General features: G+C 35.1%; 1 protein-coding gene and 1 long non-coding RNA gene across 3 annotated transcripts in view; one reads left to right on the top strand and one right to left on the bottom strand.

Moving 5' to 3' along the window:
- creb5b (cAMP responsive element binding protein 5b) overlaps nt 1-10936 on the bottom strand; it is a 180570-nt gene that overhangs the window by 147947 nt on the left and 21687 nt on the right. The window lies entirely within an intron of this gene.
- The window catches only part of LOC110437981 (uncharacterized), an 11575-nt gene continuing 9437 nt past the window's right edge, over nt 8799-10936 (top strand). Inside the window, exons 1-2 of one of the 2 annotated variants that reach the window (XR_011006693.2) lie at nt 8799-8882; nt 10354-10462. This is a non-coding gene — a long non-coding RNA (uncharacterized lncRNA). The remainder of the gene's footprint in view (nt 8883-10353; nt 10463-10936) is intronic. The other variant, XR_002455769.3, reaches the window with a different exon arrangement.

Here is a 10936-nt window from a genome sequence, read left to right on the forward strand (position 1 = left end):
CACCTGTTGTGTCACCCCTGTTTGTAATCTGTTTAATTATGTCTTGTGTAGTGATAGCCCTGTTTTAGTTAGTTTATTGCCTGTTATTGTGTCAACCCTCAATGTAATTCCTGCCTTGTTTCTGTAGTAAGTGCATTTTTGTTAATGTAAATAAGTGTTTTTGATAATCTGAGTCTTGTCTGTTGTGCGACTGTTTGTGACAGTAAGCTTTAAAATCAGGATGTTTGTACTTTATGTTTTTCTATTATGTAAACATATTTAGTCCAAGAACAGGGAAAATATGCTTTTTACTGAAATGTAAATTATAGTTCATGTCCGAAGGTGTTTATTTAGTTAAAAGGACAGCCTGAGAAGGATTCAAAATGTCATCTTTTGCAGTCAACAAAAGAAAGAAACTCGGGTTTCAAAAGTTCATACTTGGAAATTGCTTGATAATAATAGCAGGTTTGGCATGTTGTCCCTGGAGAGAACCCCGAACTCTGAGATAATTGAGCCCAGTTTGATGAGCATGTAAGGGGAGTTCGAGATCAGATAGTTTTCGAAAACTCCTCCTGGTAAAGAAGGAAAGGGGGAGATGGGATGGATGGGGGGTTTCTTTGAAAAATGCCAATAAGGGAGTAATTTTAGTCAGGCTACTTATAGTGAGTTTGGATTAATCTGATGGCTAACTAATGATTGTAGATGAGAGACCAGCTGTGATCAATCAAATCACGTATTCCTCTTAAAAATTAGATTGTGAAACTTCACTTAGAGCAATTTAGTGTGCAAAACAAGATTAGTAAATTTCATTGATGGGTAAGCAATACTTATATTGATTCATGTTTCATATATTCATCTTTATATATATTTCAAATAAGTGGAATATAAATGGAAATATGTTTTTAAAAATTAATAACACTTTTTTCAGATTATAGTAACTTTAAATAGATTCAAAATATATGAAGTAATCATTTTCTGGTTTTTACCCATTTCTAAAATACATTTTAAAAGATTCATTCATTTTGTATTCGGCTTTGTCCCTTTATTAATCTGGGGTTACCACAGTGGAAAGAACTGCCAACTTATCCAGCATATGTTTTACGCATTGGATGGCCTTCCAGCTGCAACTTAGCACTGGCAAACATCCATACAAACTCATTCACACTCATACACTATTACTAATTTAGCTTACCCAATTCACAATTTTATTGTGTACTATTTTGAGTTTACAAAGACACTGCGACGTCGTCACGATGCATAAAAGATGTTATGCAGATCTGACATTAATAAGTGTAGTTTTATATCCTATATCTTTTTAGGGTGGGTTCAATCTGACATTAATATGCATAGTTTTTTATTCTATTTGTCTTAAAATAGGCAACATGGTGGCACAGTGGGTAGCACAATCACCTCACAGCAAGAAAGTCGCTGCTTCGAGCCTTGGCTTAGTCACTTTGCCATTTTTGTGTGGAGTTAGCATAATCCATACTCTGTATTGAGTATTCCTTCAAATACACTTCACAGACAAATCACACACACCTATTATTGAGCTTGTGGTGGGATGATGATTTCTAGCCACTGCTGAAACATAATTTTGGACTTGTAGGGGAAACCAGAGCACCCGGAGGAAACCCACGCAAACACTGGGAGAACGTGCATACTCCACACAGAAATGCCAAACTGACCAAGCCGAGGCTCGAAGCAGTGACTTTCTTGCTGTGAGGCGATTGTGCTACCCACTGTGCCACCATGTTGCCCATTTTAAGACAAATAGAATAAAAAACTATGCGTATTAATGTCAGATTGAACCCACCCTAAAAAGATATAGGATATAAAACTACACTCATTAATGTCCGATCTGCATAACATCATGCATTCCTCGTGACAACGACTCAGTGTCTTTGCAAACTCAAAATACACAATAAAATCCCTATGCAAATTAAACAAACCCCAAAAAGCTATGTAAAAATTTCTGACGGGACCATGTGGATGGGGATCCATGTGTAGCTGCATGCTGTGTCTTTCTCCACTCAGGCTGTGATTCTGTCCGTTTCATTATTTACCCTTGTCAGAGTGGCAGATCAGATTTCTGGGATCAGCTTTGGGTTTCTCACTCACGCAGCATTCTTTTACATGCAGGCCCTTCTGTCAGTGGCTCACTTGCTAACAAAGGTGCACATGCGTTCCTTCACTCACTACCTCTCAGCCTCTTTCCCTCAAATACACTCCACAGAGAAATCACACACACCTATTATTGAGCTTGTGGTGAAGATGATGATTCCTAGCCACTGCTGAAACCACATTGTAACTCATTATCTTGTACTTTATCAAACCCACGATGAATATTACAGTCTAGACTGAACAGCGCAACCAGGGCTTGTAGAATCCCATCATGGGATTGAATCCAGGAGCCCTGATCCATATTTGTGATAGAAGAGAATGAATAACAAAGATAAATAGTTACTAAAGAGAAATGTCCAAAATATGGAAAAGAAATATTTATTTCAAAAGAATTGTGACAATGTTTTTATTAAAGGCAAGAATGACAGTTGAATATCTTTAATATGTGTATCATTTCCTCCAAAAAAAAAAAAAAAAACCCACAGGAGGTAGAGAAACTGTTTTTATCTGTTAATATGGCAACATGATATTTAAGTTAATTTCCCTGCTACTGTTTCTTTAAGACTAGCATTCTTTTTTTTTTTTTGAAGACCTTAGTTTGGCCAGTGATGTGCTTTGGTTAAGTCACATGATGTGCAGTGATTTTCTGTGGTGTGATCTCTGAAAGACTGGCATTTATTGTAAATAGTTGCTGAATGCAAATGAAAACGTCAATAAAAACAAAGAATCAACTCACGTCAGACAAACATCCACAAAAAATCTGATACATCACCTCCAGTAAGTTATGATGACATATTCACTACTCAAAAAAGATTTTTATCAACTTCAAATTTTGTAAATCGATCAAATGTATGTGTTGCCAAATGGCAACACTGCAAATATGGAATGTGCTTGTTAGCTAACTAGCAAGGTCAGCTGTGATATTTAAGTTGTAACAACAACAACATGAATGCTAGTAATATAATGTTAATTAGTTGTATGTTAATGGCATTTGCACTATGGATAAAATTTTAATGACAATACTTTTTAATTAGGTATATAAATACATGGAACAGTGGATTGGTTAGGACCACCATGCTCTATGGTAAGTGAAAGAAGAAAAGCACAGAATGGGTTCTTCCTGCAGATGTGAGAATGAGACGGGTTTTATTGACTCTGAGAATGATGCACATTGGACATTTGATAAGAGCAGTGATGTAGACAATTCAAGTAAGTTACCTCAGAGGCAGATAAGACAGCCGTAGTATAGCATGGTATAGTATAGTATAGTATAGTATAGTATAGTATAGTATAGTATATAAACATTGTTAGTTAGTAGCTGCATAATTCTGATGTATCTGTATATTTTGGGAATAATAATAATACAATATTAGTTTTGTTTTTAATAATATTCAGCAAAAAATAATGGAATAAATGAAAGCTGTTGGAATATGAGTTGTTGGAAAGTACGTTTAAGGTGTCATTTATAAGTTCTGTTTTAAAGCTAATAATACTGCAACATCAATTAAATCGTTTCAAACAACAAAAGTATCAATTATAAGGAAAGTTCTAAATTTGAAATTTATAAGTTAGATCCACTGTTGGGCGTCGTTGTCATATAGCTTAAAAAAATTACCCAATTTTTTTTTTTTTTTTTTTTTTTTTACAGCACTTCAAGTTAAGCCATTCTAAGAAAAGAAAAACAGTCTTATATATAGCGGCGCAGTAGATAGATAGATAGATAGATAGATAGATAGATAGATAGATAGATAGATAGATAGATAGATAGATAGATAGATAGATAGATAGATAGATAGATAGATAGATAGATAGATAGATAGATAGATAGATAGATAGATAGATAGATAGATAGATAGATAGATAGATAGATAGATAGATAGATAGATAGATAGATCTATCATAATGAGTGCAGTAGTTATATAGATCAGCTATAAATCACGCATTTGTATCATCGTATCATAAGAGTGCTGTATAAAAACATATATAAAACCTGACATGAGAGGTCATTTGATTAAAAAAAAATACAGCAATATTATTGCGTTAGAGCCCAAATAAACTTTATAACGGCAAAACAACATTAGATAAGCATATTAATACAACTGTGTCAGTTAAATTAGCTGACTGTTGACATTCAAAATTAAATAAAAAGCCCTTTAAAGGTTAAAAATTATCTAAAAAAGCAGCACATTTTTTTAACCATTGGGTTAAATAAATAACATCCTATAGAGTGTAGTTGTATGTGGTTTTGGAAAACGTTTAAAATATTGTTTATTTTATTTTAGTTTAAAAACAGAATAATCTCAAATGTCACATGGTGTAACAATAAAGTGAACAAATATTAAATATAATAAATAAAATGGAGGGCAACGTGGTGACGCAGTGGTAAGCAGTGTCACCTCACAGCAAGAAGGTCCCTGGTTTGAGTGCTGGCTGGGTCAGTTGGCATTTCTGTGTGGAGTTAGCATGTTCTCCCCATGTTGGTGTGGGTTTCCTCCGGGTGCTCCGGTTTCCCCCACAGTCCAAATACATACACTGAATGAATTAAATTGGCTGAATGAGTGTGTATGAGTGTTTCTCTGTACTGGGTTGCAGTTGAAAGGGCATCTGATATGTAAAACATAGGCTGGATAGGTTGCCGGTATTATTTTGCTGTGGTGACCCCTGATGAATAAAGGGACAAAGCCGAAGGAAAATTAATGAATAAATGAATGAATGAATGAAATGATGGATGAAATATATATATATATATATATATATATATATATATATATATATATATATATATATATAAATCTCTATCCATCCACCCATAACTCATAATTGCATAAAATCTTGAATATCACACAAATCTGATTTGTTTTTCAAATCCAATCTAAAGGACGTGCACCACCATTTTGCAAGTGCTGAAATGTGATCTGTTTTTTCGGACAGTGCAGTCAATATCTGGTGTATCGTTTGCTATGGTAATGATGTAAGCATCAGCACAATGCCGAGATATTGTTATTATTGTGGAAAAGGAGGATGAATAAAACTGAACATGTGTTGCATGCATACACGCTTAGAGCATTTAGAACACGCATAACGCAAATAATCAACATTTTGACTTAAAACGCCTCTTTAGTTTCTTCATTTGTAATTAACTGTAAAGTGAATGTCACACAGTTCAATTTCTGGGGCAAAGGTGAACTTCTCAAATGACAAAATACGTGAAATCTGATCTGACTGTGCAGACTGCAAATCAGATTTTAATTGGATTTCAAACCAACACAAATGCTCGGGTTCAGGTTTTGTAAAAACACAGCTATTGCACATTTCCAAAATGCATGCCTATTTTAAAGATTATTTTATGATTATAGCTGTATATTATTTCATATGTTTCAGTGGTTATATTGTATTTTTAGATTGTATTTTTATTAAATATCAATTTAGTTAGTTTTGTAAAAAAATATTTTTCATGTTTAGTGAATGTAAACTAATTAAAAACACTATTTGTGTGTGTGTAAGAGTGGAATGAGAGAGATACAGTGCTCAGAATAACTGAGTTCATCCAATTTAGAAAATAAATCTTTAAACCCATTTCTCAGTGATTATAGGCAATTTAGTTTGGTGTATGTAAACAAAACATTTTATAAACTGATATATTTATTAAAATAATACTTTAGTCGCCAAACATATTCAGAAATAGAAAAATAATACTATTAAATTCAAGCAAAATATTGCAAAAATAAACTACAACCTACAATATTTCAATTTTCCAATACATCTATTCAATTACTCTCAACTAAGTGTCATTTGGTTGTCGACCGAAAGGGGATCTTTTGCATAAGTTTTTTTGGTTTGTTTGTTTCCCCCTGAGCAATCCACTATGCACCCATGACTTTATTTTGTTTATTATGCCCATTGTTGTTTTCTAAACTTGGGTTGTAATAATTGGGGGTTCGTCTGGGATAGAGCTAGTGGCGTGATGCTCTGAGTTTGGTGTGTACTCAGCATTAGTATTTTTTTATTACATCCCCTCAGGTATTGCAATTCTTATGATAACGTGTGGACATTTGTTTTCACTCCACATGAAAATGTTAAATTACACAGAGTGAAGTATTTAGTAAAACTGCAAAATGTATTTTGATGCATTTAAACATAACATATTTATTACACATTTATTAAATTAATATTTTAGTAACCAAACACACTCAGCAATGGACAATAATACAATTAAATTCAAGCTAAATATTGCAAAAATAAATTACAACCTCAGAAAAAAAAATTTCCAATAATCAGCGTAAGTGTCAGCGTTTGGTTTTCAACCGATGGTGATCTTTTGTATACGTTTTTATTTTGTTTGTTTGTTTGTGAATCCACCATACATGACCTTATTTTGTTTATTATGCCCATAGTTGTTTTCCCCTAGACTTGGGGCGTAATAATTAGGGGCTCGTCTGGGATAGAGCTAGTGACTTGATGCTCTGAGCTTGGTGTGTACTCAGCATTAGTCTTTTTTTTTCATTATCTTAAGTTATTTTGTTCGATTCGGCTTCTGTACTGACTAATCTAATGCTCAAATGTTATATTGTATAGATTTGATATTGTATAGATTTGCAAGAGGTGTACTTATATATGCAGAGCTGAGCTCTCAGTAAGGGACCTTCGAAAAAGTGTTTTTTTTTTTTTTTTTTCCTCCGTCCTGCTCCGTATTTTATTTTAAACACTACTAATTTTCTCTTAAATGAGCACAAGCAGTTACTAGAGTAGTCCAATGCTTCATTATAGATCTGTGCATTCTTACATGAACACCTTTGTTATCAAACAAAACACAATGAGATATTCATTTGCTGCTCTTCACTAAATAACTTGAGTAACTTTAATCAATATGCAAATACGATTAAAAATAAAATAGATTTTTAAGCTTTATTTATTTCTGTATAGGCCATTAATTTTAATAGGCTAAACCTTTTATTTTATTGACAATATTTTCTAATGTTTGCTATGTATTCTATCATTTAAAGCTACATGTTGTCCCATATTTTTACATCCCAATGTTGACAGATTGCTAATCAATAAATAGCTATAGTGCTATCTGTTAGTTTTAACATCACCTAATGTTTTGAAGGGCATAGATGTTATGGAAAATAGTAATAGTAATGTAACTACCCCCATCATTCCTTCCTCAAGCAAATGTGTAAATATTAGATCTATTTAGCTATAACGTTAATTGCATTGGCATATTTATCTGACAATTTCCCAGCTTGTTGTAGTCGATCAAAAAGCTATTTAGTTTCTTATGACAATATACACTAGCAGTGGAATTTACTGCGATGTGACGGGGCTTGATCATAATCAAGGGGCTTGATCAAAGGTTGATCATATTCTCTTATAAAAAAAGATGTATCTTTTTCAACAACAAAAAAATTATTACAGTTACAGCCATGATCCCAAAAAAAGCACTTCGAGCCTCATTTTGTGCATATCAAATCGCAAAATCCAAAAAGCCACACACCATATATTTTTGACTGCTTTAAATGGATAAAATTTTTATACCTATTTTTCCATATTAAAATATTATGGTGGGTCTTGAGATTGAATTACTTGCCTAGGTGGGTCCCGGAATAAAAAAAGTTTGGGGAAAAAAAGTTTTAAAAAGTTTAAAAAAAGTTAAATCCAAAAATGGATTTAAAAATAAAAATAAAAACTGCTTTTATTCTACCTGAAATAAAACAAATAAGACTTTCTCCAGAAGAAAAAATGTTATCAGACATACTGTGAAAATTTCCTTCTCTGCTAAACATCATTTGGGAATGATGTTTAGCTGCTTTTTTGAAAGTCTGAGCACATAGCTTTGGTTCATTAGAGTACAATCTGTAAATATGCAGCCTGGAATCCTCTACTTTTTCATCATTGTTGTGGAGACGTCTTTTCTTCTCCTCCCTCCAGTGTCCCCCTTCCCCTCGTCCCCTGAGAGTGCTGGAGGTCTAATTGATATGGAGCTCATGGTACGGCTTGATGACTGGGATTAGGGGAGTGAGGCAGAGCACAGCACAAATATTATTTTAGCCACATGGCTCTGCGTTTAAAACTACACCGACGCATTTGCCAAGTCATGCGTCCTGCCTAATACACTAATCAAAGACAGGCGCGACGAGAATGTATGTGTGTGTGAAAGTGGCACATGGTTTTTGTCACATAGTGGGGACTAAATGTTACAGTTGTAGAGAAAGATCAAATGCACTGCAAGTTACGAAAGAGCATGCAAATAGAAAAACACTAACAAATGAAATAAAAATATCTTCATCAGTCTGACAACACACATAGGGCTCTATTTGAACGATCTAGGTGCAAAGTCTAAAGCAGATGGTGCAAAAGCATTAAGGCCATCTGAAATCACTTTTGCTATTTTAGGGACGGAAAAATACAGTTTGTGCCCTGCCGCATGGTCTAACTCATGGGTGAGTTGTGGGTGTGTTTTGAGCATAATGTGTATTAAACCAATCAGAGTCTTATCTCCCCTTCCCTTTAAAGCCTGGTTTATACTTCTGCGACAAGTGACCGGCGTAACCCATGGCGCATGCAACGCCCGTAGCTGTGCATTTATACTTCTGCGCGCTGTCTCTGTTGGACTGCATTAACACTTCCGAAACGCTAGTTGGCAGTGAGGTGTAAATGTTCCTCTGTGTCGAGTTTCTTCGCTGCTGTTTGCTTTTCCTGGACACTTCCTGGATGTACAAGTGGCTCAAACTCGCTCATTTTGAGGCAGGAACCGGCGGACATGCAAGAACTTTAACTATGAGGTAAACACAAAACAAAACTTTCCATCCGGAGCTCCTTCACGGGACTCTACACTTGTAAACAATCGCTCCATTGGGCTAGCGCCATTCGCGCGGCTCTCAAAAGGAAATGGTATTGTTCCCAATCCACTGAAGACATTAATCAGGCTACATATTTAATTTTGTTTGTTAAGAACAAAGATTTGTTTCAAAACTATTTCTAATAATCATTTCACTCGGTGGCCATCTTTAAAACACATCTTGGGTAGTATGTTTGGGCATTCTGTTTGAATGGGGAAACAAAAAATTCTCCAAAACTACTTGCCAAGTTTACGAATACATTTCATATTACAAATAACCAATAAAATTAAACAGCAACTGTTTATTTAGTGTCATTCCTGAATGCTCGTCTCACACAAACACACATCTAGTCCGAGCACCCCCCCAGAGAGTTGTCATTCTATATCGTTCGCTGATTGGCTCCTATACTAGAAGGCGAGATTTATTCGCACTATAGCAATCACTGATTGGCTCATGTAATAGAAGGCGGGGCTTCATTCGCCATATTGACAGTTACACTTTCCCCATTCAAAAGTATACGAGTAACATGTCTTGTGTATTTTATAGTCTTTGGTTATATCCAAACACACGTCCTATGCCACAAAACCTGACAGGTGGACAAATCTAAACCTGTTTTTATCATAACAAAAATAAATATGCATAAAATAAATAATATTGCTAATAATAACACTACACAAAAGTAATGTGTAAGAGTTTAAGGTGCACAACTAACCAGCTTTGCACTGAACTTTAGATCTGCTTTCAGCTGATCAATCGTGCAGTCTATTTTAGTTCCTAAAAATAGCAACACGCCAACGATGCGCCTTAACACGCCTCATTTGAAGACTGGCACACACATTAGCCCACAACGTAGTGCAAATGGATTTGCTATTTAAACAATGTGATGCAAAATCAGAAAATTAGGGTCGCGCTGGTCTGTAATTAGAAACAAATCGCGGCAAACATGTCTTGTGTCTTGTTGCGCCGGGTGTACGATAGGGCCCATAGACTCGAATTCTCATGCAAAACAGAAATGTACTGGAAAAAGTGCAGAACACAATGAAAATGTGTCGGGGGACACCAAAAAGTGACAAACTTTCTGCTTTCTGTTTACTGCACTTTGTGCAGACCACGTTTCTCTATTTGCATGTGTTGTGAAACTTTGCTTGTGCGTGAGTTGTCAAATTGATGACGTCAAGTTTGCACCAAAGTTTGCTGGGTTCACACCAAATGTGGAATTAAGTATTCAAGTGAGTAAATTGCTTACAATTTATTGCCACATGGTGCAAATGACACGGAATGCTCAATTGAAACATCCCATGAGTAAGCTTGTTATAAGTAACATTTAATTAATTACTTTTGTTGCGCACTGTATTGTGTCTTTTCCTTTGTCCTGCCTTCTTCTCCCGTCTTCTTGTTTTTTGTTATCCCATAGGCTCTCATTTTTATGTGGTCCGGCTCTGATTGGCTGCTGGTCATGAAGAGCTATAAAACAGAACTTCCGACAGAGATCGAGGAGCTTAGTTTTGGTGCTATGGTAGCAGGTAGGGGAGAGTTCCAAGATTGTAGCTTGTAGGGGTGGCCTACCTATTTATATTGGTTACTTTTGGCTTTGTTTATGTTTAGGGAGGAAGGATATCCTCCTGTATTTTTCTTTAAAGACTTACATGTTATTTAGTTTATTTACTTTGCAAATTTGTTTGTTTGTTATTATGGCCTGTGGCCACCCTGAAGAGATGCTCATTTAAATTGCAATTTTTTTTCTACAATCCGTGTCCGAGTTTGGTTGTTGACCGAAGGTGAACTTTTATATAAGTTTTTTTGTTTCTTTGTTTCCTCCCGGGAAATCCATCACCCAAGATGGTTTTTTGTTTTTTATGCCCATAATTGTTTTCCCCTAGACTTGGGGCGTAATATTTGGGGGCTCGTCCGGGATAGAGCTAGTGACGTGATGCTCTGAGTTTGGTGTTTTCATTATATCACCACAAGTATGGCAATTTTTATGACAATGTGTGGAC

The sequence above is a fragment of the Danio rerio genome, chromosome 16 (genome assembly GCF_049306965.1).
Source record: "Danio rerio strain Tuebingen ecotype United States chromosome 16, GRCz12tu, whole genome shotgun sequence".
NCBI classification, from domain to species: domain Eukaryota; kingdom Metazoa; phylum Chordata; class Actinopteri; order Cypriniformes; family Danionidae; genus Danio; species Danio rerio.